Source organism: Xenopus laevis, chromosome 2L, assembly GCF_017654675.1.
Source record: "Xenopus laevis strain J_2021 chromosome 2L, Xenopus_laevis_v10.1, whole genome shotgun sequence".
Lineage (NCBI taxonomy): Eukaryota > Metazoa > Chordata > Amphibia > Anura > Pipidae > Xenopus > Xenopus laevis.
In genome coordinates, this window is record NC_054373.1 from 92,919,727 (window position 1) to 92,935,149 (window position 15,423).

Here is a 15,423-nt window from a genome sequence, read left to right on the forward strand (position 1 = left end):
TTCCTTTTAGAGGTCATGCCCTGTCACACACATCCACCCCTTGCAATTAACCTCTTAAGCTTTTTTTTTTTACTCATCACAATTAGTACATACGCCTAAACCCCCCCCCCCCCCAACCTGAATTGTTTTTTTTCAGGTTTATGCTGCTATTGTCATATTTGGACATTTCTTGTACTAACCCCATGGTTGCTGCATACTGACAAATCATAACACGTTAAAACATTTTAAAGTTAGATATACTTTGTGCGGGTCGAGAAATTCTCGGAGTGTGGATACTCACTGGACTGATATATATACACATACACACACACACAAGATGGAATGGTAGCTATCTTTGTCATAGTGGTACAAAAGCAAATTTCAGTGATCCAAAACCCACTGACTGACTATTGTGCTGCAATTGCAGAGAACTATGGCTCAACCTCCGTAGCAACAACACTGGACTCTCCCCATTTTTATAATGAATAGAGTTTATTTTAATGCACATTATAGCAAATTGTTTTTGTTTAAAACTATAAGAAGAAAAACAACACGACTAACAAAGCTTCAAATCCAACAAAGGGAGAAAAACAAAAACACTATTACATTTGTGAGTTACTTCCTCCAACTACACGGTCCCTGCAATAATAAAATTAAGGCCAACGGCACAAATGGCATTGTAGCCACTGCAGTATAGAGAAGTAACACACCCCAAATATCCCCTCCACCTGTAGCAGCTTCTCATGCAGATGAAATGCTATGGCAAGTACTGCTGCTGCCTGGTGGTGAACACATGGAAGCAAGCAATCCAGTCCTGACATTGCAAAGCCTTCTGAATGGTACAAGCTGCTTCTTTTTCTTTACAGTACATTTATCAGCACAAATTGGTGATGTAGCTGAAAAATTACTGAACTGTATATCTTAGATGGTGTGTCTGTTGCCAGCATTCTCCACCCAGCACCCTAGGCACAATTCTTGCTTACCGTATCATCCATGGGTACAGTATCACCTCCCTTCCTCTGCTCTAGTTTCTCCTGCAAGTGCCCTGGGATATTTCTCTGCCCCCACCACAGGCACATTTTTCCCACGTCAACCTTTCATGGGGTACATTCCCTCCTCATTTTCTTTGTGGTGCTTCTCCTGTGACTCCTCAGAGGTGCATTACTTCTAGCTCCCACATCCTGCATTCAAATCAACCTTACACCAATAGCTATATCAGCTTTAACCACATACAAATATATATATATTCTTTCAATTTTACAAAATGCTCTTTATAGCAATAAGCAGCTACGCTAAGAAACAAGGCTCTACAGAATCAGGTATTTCCAGAAGAGATGGGATGGGAAGGTATAATAAGGAACACTGTGGCATATTTCTGTCTCTGCTTAATGGTGCAGTTCTAGATAAATCCTCACACTGAATTTTTTTAGCAGACGTTGCTCTGAATCTTTTTTCTCAGTTACTGCAATGCGTCACAGATGTTTAATGCAGTGCTAAACACACACACACACACCCCCGCCAACTGAGCCAAAAAGGGTTAAATCCTACAAAATGCCTCCTCATACATCCTGCCCCTCCTTTTTCATATAGAGGAGATGGCCTTCCTGTTAGGCAATACCAGAGAATGGAGAAGAATGCAAGGAACAAAAGGGGAGACGTCAGGAATTTTTATGCCACGTCCAGGCAAAGAAACCTAAAATGTAACTGTAGATAGGAAGTGGTTACATGTAATCGGTCTGCCGATTTTTATGTACTTTTGCTCTTTTAACATATTCCAGAATTAGATCCTTGAAAGGCTATATTTGTTCACAGACAGTCATTCTTGTGCAGCCTTATATGTAATGTAATCAAATGTATAATCCTGCCAATCTGCCAGTTATATGCAATTCTTTTTTAATAATTTTCTTCTAATAGTGCAACAAAAAACTTCAATAATGCGGTCAGCTGTTAATAACGTATTCAAGTCTCACACTTCATGTATCACCTTGAATGGCTGATCAAACTGTAGGAACTGAAAAATAGAAAAAAGATCCAGCTGATACATTGCTATTCCAAGATTTTTCATGCCCTGGCCCAATCATCCCCTATTTCACATGCATGGGGGGGGGGAGACAGATTATTATAGAACAGTTAAAGGGGTGGTTTACTTTAAATTAACTTTTACTATGTTGTAGAGTAAGCAGCTCTTCAATAGGCCTTCATTTTTTTATTTTTTGTAGTTGGATTGCGTTCTTCTTGTGACTCTTTCCAGCTTTCAAATAGGGGGTCACTGACCCCATCTAAAGTACAAATGCTCTGTAAGGCTACACATTTATTGTTATTGTTTTTTATTACTCCTCTTTCTGTTCAGTCCCTCTTCTATTTAAATTCCAGTCTCTTATTCAAATCAATGCATGGTTGCTAGAGTTATGTGGACCAATTGCTGGAATTGCAAACTGGAGAGCTGCTGAATTAAAAAAAAGTTTAAGTAATTCTAAAACAACTGGATTGAAGACGTTTCACTACTCATCCAATCAGCTTCTTCAGTTCAATTGACTGGTGTGGGAAGTCCTCTGCATACAAACTCTTCCACTTATCCAATCATAAGGGCACATTCTTCAGTTGAACTGAAGAAGCTGCTCGGATGAGTAGTGAAAAGTCTTCAATGATTACTCAGCCACTCCAGTTGAATTACTCATACTAGATATACCATAACCTGGATGAATGAAAATGTTCATAGTCATATTGCTGAATAATAAGCTAAATAACTCAAAAAACACAAATAATAAAAACATGAAAACCAATAGCAAATTGTCTCAGAATATCACTTTCTACATCACACTATTTAATGTTAATGTAAAGATGAACAACCCCTTTAAGACTGTGTAAAATAACATTCATATACCCAAACATATGTAATGCATAAGATTAGAAACCTAAAATATGTATTTAACTAGGAAAAGCCACAGTGATGAATCTCACAGCCCTAAATCTAACAGCTATTTGTGATGAGGAAAAATGCATCAATAGGTAACCTAAACCTAGATGTAAGTGATTTCACTTAACTGTTGTTTTTAGTTGATATTACAACTGACAAATGTTAGCCTTCTCTGTTTTTGGCCTTATCTTGTCAATTACATTCACACAACACAGGGAAATTATTTAAAGTGGCCCTGTCACCCAGACACACAAAAGCTGTATAATAAAAGTCCTTTTCAAATTAAACACGAAGTCCAATTTCTATTTTTTATTAAAGCATGCATAGCTGTTGTAAGCTCATTTTAAAATTCCCAGCTGTAAATCAAATATTGCCTGCCCCTCCTGCCTTAGGCATAGAGGTGGGGCAAATAATTACTTTCACTTTCCATTCAGCACTTCCTAGATGTCACTGCTCTCGTACTCTTCACAGTTTAATTGTGCAGCCAGTGCGTGGGGATGGACATCAGGTCCCCCATTCTGGTGCACAAACAAGGATTTGAGATGATTTGAGAAGACTTGCCTTAATAACAGTGTCCACAAAATGGCTCCTGCCTGCTTGTTATAATTATGAATTCCTACACTAAAGGAAACAATATTCAAATAATTTATGTAGTGTAATTAAAGTTCATTTTGCTTGACTAAAAGGATAAAATAGGATTTTGAATAATTTTTTTAGGTGACGGGTCCCCTTTAACTGTACCACAGTTACAATCATGGGGATTGTGCTGTATAAGCACCATTATACCTAATAAGCATGTGCACAAGTGCATACTCTCAGGCATTATAATGTAAAGCAGCCAATTCTACTTATTGTGCTGCAAAGGCTTCCTGAAAAAGCAAAATGCCTCTAGCCAAGTTACATATCCTGCGCACCTACTTGTTCCCACATCTCAACCACAACAGCTCTTCACTCTTCTACTAATGATCTGTTTTTTTCTTTTATTTTTCTTCTCCTTTTCCATTATTTGTGTGTCTTGGCTGAGAGCGACTGCCACAGCTCAAAGGGTCAGTATCATAAGGAAATGATTTAGTAATATTAAATACAATATAATGAAAACGTACCTTTGATGTGTTACGCTAGGCTTAGTAAGTGGTTTTTCGCTTTGCAATGAAAAATACATTGCTGTCTCAGCTACTAAAGTTACTTTCCCTGACGTTGTCTTGTGAGTAGTGAGCAACACTAATTTCAAGTGAGGACACTGTGTGCAAGTGCTAAAGGAAAGTTCCAAAAAACATTGCAAACTGTATTCCCAATTGACAAGCCAGTCAAGACATGCTGCTAGTGTATCTGACCTCACATGACTAAAGTTTTAAGGGTTTTCTTGAAGGGAAAAATAACACTCATCTAGTATAGCCTTTGGTATTTAATAGGATTTACCAATTATGGCACCAGACCATGTTGTACACATGCAAGGTTACAACTCTGTGCCAATAATATTGTTAGACCTGTGCCACATCTTGACCTTAAACTTTAGGTCAACGCCAACATTCTGCTCATTTTTCCCCACAGTGAATATTATGATGTCTCCGTTTCTGGGCTGATAGAGTTATCCCATACTAATGCACAACAATATACAGTAGGCTTCTTAAAGGAACAGTTCAGTGTAAAAATAAAAAATGGATAGGCTGTGAAAAATAAAAATAAATGTTTCTAATATAGTTAGCCAAAAATGTAATGTATAAAGGCTGGAGTGGCTGGAAGTCTAACATAATAGCCAGAACACTACTTACTTAGAACACTAGTTACAGAGAAACAATCTCAGGAGAATTTAAATGGTTAAAAAAACAAACCTATTTTAGTCACTTTTTACATTTTGTCAGGGGTTTTCCGGATAGTGGATCTTTCTGTAATTTGGATCTTAAGTCTACTAGAAAATGATATAAGCATTAAACCTGATAAGGATTACTTATAACTTAGATCAAGTACAAGGTACTGCTATTAATACAAAAAAAAACATTTTTTTTTTTTAAATTTGGATAAAATAGAGTCTATGGGAGACAGCTTTTCTGTAATGCGGAGCTTTCTGGAGAACGGGTTTCAGGATAATGGATCCCTAAATTCAATATGTGCATAGTGATATCTGAGGGCTCTTACAGACAAGCGTTTTTACCTGCGCTCCCCTGCGTTCCATTTTTCTGCGTTCAGCCGCAGGGGAGCGCAGGAGTAGACGCATTACATTTTTTCCAATGGGGCTGTACTCACACAGGCGTGTGTAGGCGCCGAACGCAGGTTGAGACGCAACATGCTGCATTTCAGCGTTCAGCGCCTACACGCACCTGTGTGAGTACAGGCCCATTGGAAAAAATGTAATGTGTCTACTCCTGCTCCCCTGCGGCTGCACGCAGAAAAATGGAACGCAGGGGAGCGCAGGTAAAAACGCTTGTCTGTAAGAGCCCTAAAACTCAGTAATTAGGAAGTGTCCCAGGATGGGGTGGAATGGACAAGAGTTAGAGTAATACTGAATGTGAGCTAACGCAAGAGGCAATAACAAGCTTATTATTAAAAGGATCTAAATTGGGGTTAGTTGCTAATGATGGTTTTATAGCACACACTTCATTAACTTGTATTTCACTAGTTCACTCCCAAATTTCATCATGACACAATCGTCTTCAGCACTGAATTAAAGGGTGGGACTGGGGAAGTTATTAAATTGTAAAAGGCGAGTCACAGCAAGAAATCACATCCTCATTTCCAGTGACTGCTTTCCAAAGAACAATGGCAATGTCCAGCACTGCCTACAGACATCACAGCTTGAGTACAGGTGGGTCAGTCCCTGCAGATACATAACATTGTTCATCCACGCATAGCACTATCCCATACTTGAGCTCAAATATACAATTGTTATGTAGACTATGAACAATTATGTATAAATAAATAAATATAGTCAAACTTTTAAAATTCACACGTTTAAAAAGCTTAAGTGAAAAGTTACCAAAAAAAAACTTAAAAAAAAAAAAAATGAAAACTCAACCTATCTTGGCATGAAAAGAAATTTTAATTTTCAGATTGTATTACGCTTCCCCTTTCAGCAATGATATCACTCAATTAGCTAATGCTGTCTGGTCAAAACTCTGGACTGTGTCTCAAGCTGCATGGGAATTATAGGCTTGAAGCCCTAGGGAGGCTATAACTCCCATGATTTATAACTAGGGAGTAAAACAGGCACAGAACCCTGTGCAGGTTGTAGTTTTAGAGATTTAAAAACAAAACAAAATAAAACAGTATTTCAAGATTATAGTGATATGGACACTATTTGGTGCCTTAAACTGGCAAAGATCAGAATGTTAGAATTGTTTGAAGTAGTTGCCAAACAAAGGTATCTTTGTCCACTCAGAAGACACATCAGTACATTCTGATACTCAAGCTTGATATTTATAGTATAATACAATTTCAAAGGATGTTTCTCATATAATGCACACACAGGAGGTGTTGGCCAAGCTAGTGTGACCTCATTTTTTGGTTTTGCTATATATATATATATATATATATATATATATATATATATATATATATATATATATATATATATATATATATATATATATATATATATATATATATATATATATATATATATATATATAAAGTTTGTAGAGAATGGAGGCACTCTCGGGTCTAAATGTTGAAAAGTTTATTTTTCACATAATCCTAACAAAAAAAACAAGCTTAAAGGGCAAGTCAACGTCAAAATAAAAATTGCCCGATAAAAGAAAAATATCATTCTAAGCAACTTTCCAATATACATTTATTAATACTTTTCAGTGCTTTTAAAGTTGTTTGGAAAAACAATTGCTATTGAAAGCAGCATTTGCTTAACTCCTGGTTGTTACATTTTAAACAATGTTGCAAAAGTCTTGGTTCCCCAGCAGTCTTGTCTTACATTGTATCAACAGTCTGAGCCACCAGGGCAGAGACTAGAAAGGAACAGACAACACTGCTTTCAATAGCAATACATGTACAAATAAAATATAGAAAATTTGTAATTAATGTATATTGCAAAGTTGCTAAGAATTAGGTTTTCTTTAATTTGTGAAATTTTTATTTTGGGGTTGATTTGCTCTTTAAAGGAACAGTAACGTCAACAAATGAAAGTCTTTTAAAGTAATGAAAATATCATGTACTGTTTCCCTGCACTGGTAAAACTGATCTGTTTGCTAGAGAAATACCACTATAGTTCATATAAACAAGCTGCTGTGGCGGAAATAGAAAAAAGGCTATATGGCACAGGTTAAATAGTAGAGAAGAGAAAACACCATTATGTTCTACAGAGCTTATCTTGCTGTGTAACCTGAGCCTTTTCTCCTTTGAATGGCTGCCCCCCATTGCTACACAGCAGCTTATTTATATAAGCAATAGTAGTGTTTCAGAAACAAACCGATCAGTTTTACCACAGAGCAACACTGCATTTTTATTTGCGTTTTATTACTCATTTTTTGATGTTACTGTTCCTTTAGCTTCTACCAAACAGGCAGTAAATTATGAAAACGCAACATACTGAGCTTTTTTGTGACATCTGCCATTTATGCATATGAAAAGAAGTTCATAAAATGCTTCTTAGCAGAGAAAATCCACCTTAGGCACAAAAACAGTTGGCCATGAAAAGATGGCACTTTAGCTATTACATTCATTACAACATAATCATATGGGCTGTTTTACCTTTAAATGTAATTCTTTGTCTTAGCAATTAATTAAGGGCTATTGACTCTTGTTCAGAATTTGTACCAAACACGCACCCTCTCTCAAAGCAATTATTATTCCGAATATGAATATACACACATGGAAGCAAAACATTTGGGGTGATGGCAAGAATAGAATGTATGAGGATGGTTACATGATACACTAGTCAAATACAAGAGTCCTCTACACTCAACCCATTATCAATATATTTAAGACAGCGACATTTTGTGCATACTGCTACTAAAAAATGCCTTACCCTTTAAACAAAACAGGGAATGTTTGTCTATATATTGCAATATATTTAAGCTGGCCAACTACGTCAAAGTCATCCCATATCTGGCCAGTCCTATGCTCAATTTTATCTGATTCATTAAGAATTCTGTTGCTTCATTATACATTTTACAAAGGGACTTGGTTTTACCTGCAACTTAACTTGCTGCTTTCAAAGTAAACCTCCATACTTGGCTGCCCTTTTATTAGACACCAGTGGGATCACCTGACTATAGCTGGGAAGGGTGGGAGCTACAACATGGAGCTGGTCACTGCTCCTGTATAAACTATAACAAACAAGGGAAAGTTGTGCTCACCACTATTTTTTAAAACCATTAGGCGGGGGTGCAATGAGGCTGTGACCACAAAATACATATAGTCAAATACAAGAGTCCTCTGCACTCAACCCATTATCAATATATTTAAGACAGCGACATTTTGTGCATACTGCTACTAAAAAATGCCTTACCCTTTAAACAAAACAGGGATTGTTTGTCCATATAATATATAGATAGGTATGCACACTCAAAAGAAGGCAAGTATGGTATATTTAAAATAAAGTTTTACTTGTTTATGCAAATAATACACACAAAGCCACAATAGTAGGCCTGTATAATACAATACATAAGCTTACATGGTATATACCTAACGTTTAAACATAGCCACAATTACATAACAGTAAACAGTAAGTATTACAATTATACAGCAAGGAGCAGATACACCTACCACCAGTATGAGAATGGCCCCAACGTTTCGGCGTAAGCCTTTGTCAAGGGGATTCATGTTTGTCCATATATTGCAATATATTTAAGCTGGCCAACTACGTCAACGTCATCCCATATCTGGCCAGTCCTATGCTCAATTTTATCTGATTCATTAAGAATTCTGTTGCTTCATTATACAGAATTTTTTTATACAAAATGTATAATGAAGCAACAGAATTCTTAATGAATCAGATAAAATTGAGCATAGGACTGGCCAGATATGGGATGACTTTGACGTAGTTGGCCAGCTTAAATATATTGCAATATATGGACAAACAATCCCTGTTTTGTTTAAAGGGTAAGGAATTTTTTAGTAGCAGTATGCACAAAATGTCGCTGTCTTAAATATATTGATAATGGGTTGAGTGCAGAGGACTCTTGTATTTGACTATATGTATTTTGTGGTCACAGCCTCATTGCACCCCCGCCTAATGATTTTAAAAAATAGCGGTGAGCACAACTTTCCCTTGTTTGTTACATGATACACTGCAACAGCCAATAAACATGGTAAAATGCTAAGTCCATAAACACCAAAACAAACACACCGGTATTTCAAACAAAATAAACACCTAAAGGCGGACACAGCAGGCCCCCTTGCTTTTCTCTAGTTACGGTGACTTTCTTTAAACCGCGTGTAAATAGAATCTACTTCTTGTGCAACAGACAGTTAAGTTCACACCCGTCCCATTTCTTTTTCTGCTCATTTGTTAACAAGACATTTAAATATCTAAGAAAAGACTTGGCAGGGCAGGAAGTTTTGAGGTCTGGTCTGAACCATTTGTCTGCATATTTTTCCAGCTACTAAGCTTTGTTCTAGAAGTGATTAATTTCCTTTTAAAATGCACATTTTGTTAACGCTCTCAGTGCTGCTTCAGCAGCAGGAAAATTAAAAATAACCCCGAACAATGGATTCTTGAAGGTGGGGGTGTCATTTAATTATTTACCTTGCAAGAACCAAACATGGAAAAGCTTCAGCCACCCAGCTTGCCGTGTATAGCTGAAGAAACAACAAAAAACAGTGTTTTCATTATTAAAACAATGGGCAGAATCCTGGTTTTTGAGATCAAAATAAAATACACACGGGGGGGCTTATTTATAAATACTGGGCCATTTTGAACCAGTGCAGAAACCCATAGCAAGTATTTAAACATTTGGTTTCCTTTTCTAACTTGCACTAGACTATTACTATTCAACTCTATTTGCAGGTTGGCTGCTGTGGGTAAATGGGCTGCTGCAAAACTGCCCAGTGTTCATAAAATAAATAGTAGGGCTCATTTATAAACATTGGAAAAATTTGCAACCGAGTGCTCCTGACACATTCTTGCCAGTGGGAATGAATTTCGGGGAGATTGTTCACCCACAGAATCGAATATTTATCGCAGGCAACTAAATGTCCCCATAAATAAGCAAATGCTCTCTCTCTCCATATCACGTTCACATTCCCTAAAACATACATACTGGGATTAACGTATGCCACAACCTTTACAGTCACAAGTGCAATGTACCAAGTGCAAGTTTGGAAGTTCAGCATTTTTTTACCCACAGTGCAGGGTTTTCCCCACAATTCCAGATTAATTGCATCTGCAAGGGGGAGTTGCATCTGACCTGATTGTGCCCAGTGCGTCAAAATGTGATTTATCGTGCTTAATTGTGCTTCTAATTTGTGGTGTCAGAACGGTTTCAGTTCTGGTGCCTGCCGTAAATATTACATCTGCAGTAAATCTAAAGAATCACAAAATACTGAAGGTGGTGGTGGTAGCTCCAGGGATCCCATGTGTCAATAGGCACATATTTGCACGATTCACAGCAGGCGGTAGTAGCCAAGTGCAACTATAGGGAAGTGCAAGGATCATATTTGAAGAATGCAAATACCTTTAATGAATGCAAATACTTTTAATGAATGCAAATACTTTTAATGAATGCATCCATTTTTGCATAGTTGCAGTTGTTAATGAGTCCTAAAGAAAGTCTATGTAAAAAAGAATGTGTGGGTGGAGTGCAAAAAAGTTATAAAAGGCAAAAAAGAGAAAACTGCCAGAAAGAGAATAACGTTTGGTATTCATGTTTCTTCATATAACTATCATTTGTATCATTATGTTCTTGAATGCCGAATACTAACTCCCTAGGCAGCAGTTGAGGTTACCTTGCATTTTAAGCCAAGTATGTATTTATAATTTCACTCTTTCAGTAGGTTTAAATGTAGTTTATATTATCCTCCCACAGTGGTTTTAATGTGTATTTTATTACTGCCGTCCTAGGCATTTATAAATAGATATGAAGTTATGTTTTGTTCAACGGGTCTGGAACATTACTTGTATGTAACAACACATTTTAGAACTACTTTCTTTTAAACATTTTTCAGGACCACAGTGAAATGCAACAGATAACAAAAACTCCAAGAACAGTCAAGTCTGATGAAGAAATAACAAATGCAAACTGAATTTAGAAGAAGATCTGTAGGCCTGTTGACATAACCGTTGTTAGTGAATGCCTCTTCAGCAAGGTTTAGGGCCACACAGCACAATTACATGGGACACACTAAATGCACCATATGGATTCAAAGGTATCACCAGATGGAACCCCCTGCAGTTCCGTTTCTGTAGATGAACCCCTAGAATTTTAATCTATACCAGTGATCCCCAACCAGTGACTTGTGAGCAACAAGTTGCTTACCAACACCTTACATGTTGATTCCATTGGCCCCAAAGCAGGTGCTTATTTTTGAATTCCAGGCTTGAAGGTAAGTTTTGGTTGCATAAAAACCAGGAGTACTGCCAAACAGAGCCTCCTATAGACTGGCTGTCCACATAGAGGCGACCAAATTGTTGATCACAGCACTTATTTTGCACTACTCAGAAACTAATTTTCATGCTTGTGTTGCTACCCCAACTCTTTTTATATCCAAATATAGCTCAAGGGTAAAAAGGGTTGGGGGCCCCCGCTCTATAGTATTGAATAAGAAGGTTGGCAGCCAGCCCTCAAACTAGAGCAACCTTTAAACAGGGCTAAAAGATAGAGGCAACAGCGCAACACATCTATGCCCACAATAATTTGTGAATCCTATTATCTATCCTACTATCCACCAATGCTACTCCTTTCACAGGTTTACACTGTCCATTCAGAACTGGATTTCCTCCTTCAGCGACCCTAGCCTGCCATGTCAACCCCCCATGTGGATCGCTGCAGCTCCCCAGTGCTCCCTAGAAAGCGGCTGGGCGGCATGCCGCCCCTGAAACTTTGCACCCTAGGCCCGGGCCTTTGTATCCTCACCACAAATCCGGGTCTTTGTCCATAAACAGCCTATGATTAAGTGTTTGTAACACGAAACACGTGTGGACCTTTTTCCTTCACTACTACTGCCTGGTGGAAAAATGTCTTTATTCTGAGTGCCTGCTTCAAATTGCATTTTGTTTTTTCTGCTCCCCATGCTGAGGGCCTCAGGGAGGTGCACCTTGGCCTCTTCCACATTGTAGTGAGTTATTACTCTAACCTTTAAAGACCCTTTTTCTTATTAAATTCCATTGCTGTGTCCATAAACGATTTGGAAACCTGTTATCCACAAAACTCCAGATTAAGAGATGGCCATCTCCCATAAGGGAACATTTCATAAAGTGTAAATGTTCTACCCATCGTTCACCTCAGTTCACAGGTATATTTTCATAACACATCTCATATTCACTAAAAATCATTCAAAAGAAATGTGGTGAATTTTCTTCTAGTGTAAATTCTTTGTGAAAATTTACCAGTATATTTTCTCATACAATTGTGGAGAATATTCTATAGAGAATTTGTCAAGATGAAATTACGTATAGGCAAAATTAGCATAGAGGGGGTGATATAGTGGCTGCTTTAGTTTTATAATAGCAATTTGCCAGCCTGAATCTGGAGTAAAAAGTGTCTTTCTGCTCTTAGTAAATTGGAGAATATTCACTGGAGAAATGCCACCTGGAGAAGAGCTGTTCATTTATGCAGAGAAAATTTTCACCACTGCAAAAAAGTTAATTCTCCAAAGGTTTTCTTCTTTAAGAAAAACAAATTGGTGGCAAAATAATCCTATTGGGATTATACCATGTGTAAATGACTTAAGGTGGCCATAAACGGGCTGATAAAAGCTGCTAACAGACAGAGATGGCAGCTTATTGGCCCATGTGTGGAGCCCTCCAACAGGCTTCCCCTATCGATATCTGGCCGATGACGATTGGGGAGGGTTAAAAATCCCGTCGGATTACGGCCGCATCTGTTCGTTGATGCAGTCCCGTGATCTGGCTGCCCATTGTGGCTACATTATGATCCGATCATTGGGCCCTAGAGACCACGATCGAATCAGCCCAATATCCACCCCTTAATGTTGGGGAGAGATACGCTTGTTTAGTGAAATCACCAAACGAGTGGATCTCTATGTGTATGGTCTCCTTAAAGGTATGGAGATCCAAGTTATGGAAAGATTATCCAGGAAACCCCATGACCTGAGCATTTTGGATAATAGATTTTATAGCTAGATAGATAGAAATATTTAAATTGGGAAGTGCATATGCGTGTTTGTAATGAATAATAATAAAGTCCTACTACCAGGAGGCTCTGTGCACTGCCAAGCTGATCACACGCTGTCAAAAGGAAATAGAATTTTTACTGTACACGAGTCACTAGAAAAAAAGTAAAACTTAAGCAACTTATTAAATTTGAAGGAAAGGCTTCATGCACTTGGGGATGCCAAATGTAAGGCACCCCAAGTGATTGTATTGACTTACCTGAAACCCCAGGCTGGTGCTCCTATCAGCAGAAAACTGCACTGGCCCAGGGTTATTCCAGTGAGCACCACGGAGTGATCTTCTTCCGGCGTCTCCTTTTTTTAAATTTCCCAGGGCAAGCACATGCGCAGTTGAACAAAATAGCTGACTTTTTAAAGTTCGGCTCTTCGTTCTACTGCACATGCGCAGCCGCGCAAAGGAAAGAGGAAGACAGAAGAGGAAAGTTCCATGGTGCTCACTGGTATAAGTGACTTTGCTTGACAAAGGGGGTGACCCCGAAACGTTGCTGTGCACTCCGCTTCAATAAATCACTGAAAACTTCATGCAGACCTGTGTGCCGTGAGGTTCTTTCTACACTGCTCACTGGTATAACCCCAGGCCAGTGCCGTTTTCTGCTGATAGGAGCACCGGCTCGGGGTTTCAGGTAAGTCAATACAATCACTTGGGGGTGCCTTACATTTGACATCCCTAAGTACATGAAGCCTTTCCTTCTCCTTTAAGAGGATTGCCGCCATCCGTCATTTTACGAGTAATTTATATTTAAAGTGTTTATAGAGAATGTGACTATATTTAGCATAGATTTTAAAGTCTATTTAAACACTTGTTAACATGGAATTAAAATGTATTAAAATGTGCCTGTTAGTGATTACCCCAAACCCCAAATGACTGTTTTGATGAAAATGCAAGAGAGACAAATTAAATGAATAAAGTATTAACTGTAAAGAGGCATCCCCCTTCTTCTATCTACAGTGTCTTATATCAACTACTCTTTAAACAGTGTTTTGTATTTTGCTCATTTCCAGTCCCCAGCGCCAATCACTGTGAATTTACTTTGGTCCAACAAGGCAAATGCAAGTTAATAAAAAAAAAAAAATAAAGTTATTTTAGTTACACAAGCAAGGCCTGCTTTATACAAGAGAATACAGTATTGAGACATGTCTACTGAAACACCCTTTATGGAAGCTGTAACTGCCTCTGCAGTTACTTTCCGACATAGCTTGGTTTCCAAAGAATCCTAGTGTTAAGGTGGCCATACATGTGCAGAGGTTGCCAAACGAGCGCAGATCTTGCCCAGATACGTCAACCTTTGAGTTGATGATATTGGGTTGATCTGATCGTGGACCTTAGGACCCAACAATCGGGTGATGAGGGCAATGTAGGAGGTCGGTGCGAGGACTGCATCAACAAACGAATGCGGTCCTCAAACCAACGGGATTTTTTAACCTGCCAAACGCTATCGGGCCAATTTTTGGCAAGATATTGGTCGGGGAAGCCCACAGGATTGCCCCCATGAACTGGCCAATAAGTTTTTATTATGGCTACCATTAGTTTTAGTACAATATTTGCTGAATGTTGCAGCTTTTTCTATCAGACCAGTCATTTTGTTCAGAATCGAACAGAAAAATAATTGATGTCCACTTAAGTTATAAATTCTATATTTTTACAGGAAAGTGTCTTTCCTTAGAAAAGGATGTGATCACGATGATCTCAGGATGCAAACAGTTACATCATAAAAGAGCTGGATGCAACAGGATGCCAGACAGCTGAATTTAGAAAACTAAATGTGAATGCCCTGAGAGTTTTACTCCATCTCTTAATAGCAGTTAGACTTTTGCATATACTAGAAGACTAGCACAAGTAATTATTCATAAATGAGCACATGCTCTTTTCACCATGACTACTATGTTCTCCCAACAGTTTCAAATCAATATTTCAAGCAGTGCTTATCACTTGAGCAGCAGAAGAGCAAAGCTCACACAAGATAAAGGTAGTTTTTGCTGCCTACACTTTCATAAAACAGGAACATTTTCAGATTTGGAATCAATCTTTTGTGTACTGCTTGTTGAGAAAGGGTAACACTCCTAAAAGCAAGTCCTATGTTGAGTGAGAGATAATTTCCTAGACTGAACTGTTCAGATGAACTAATATAGACTGCATTAATGCAGACATGTCATTGTTTGTCATGTAACAAACATATGATACAAATTATTTGTGAAGTCACAAGAAACAATATACCCCCAGCATA

General features: G+C 38.1%; 1 protein-coding gene across 6 annotated transcripts in view; it reads right to left on the reverse strand.

Annotated features, from left to right (window-relative positions):
* The window catches only part of luzp1.L (leucine zipper protein 1 L homeolog), a 60,300-nt gene that overhangs the window by 24,679 nt on the left and 20,198 nt on the right, over positions 1-15,423 (reverse strand). For 2 of the 6 annotated variants that reach the window (XM_018246770.2, XM_041582176.1), the window contains exon 2: positions 9,594-9,646. The exons of 3 other annotated variants lie outside the window; for them this stretch is intronic. The gene's annotated coding sequence lies outside the window, so the exon portion shown is untranslated. Of the gene's footprint in view, positions 1-962; positions 1,448-9,593; positions 9,647-15,423 lie in introns of those variants that run through there. One more of the 6 variants, XM_041582175.1, reaches the window with a different exon arrangement.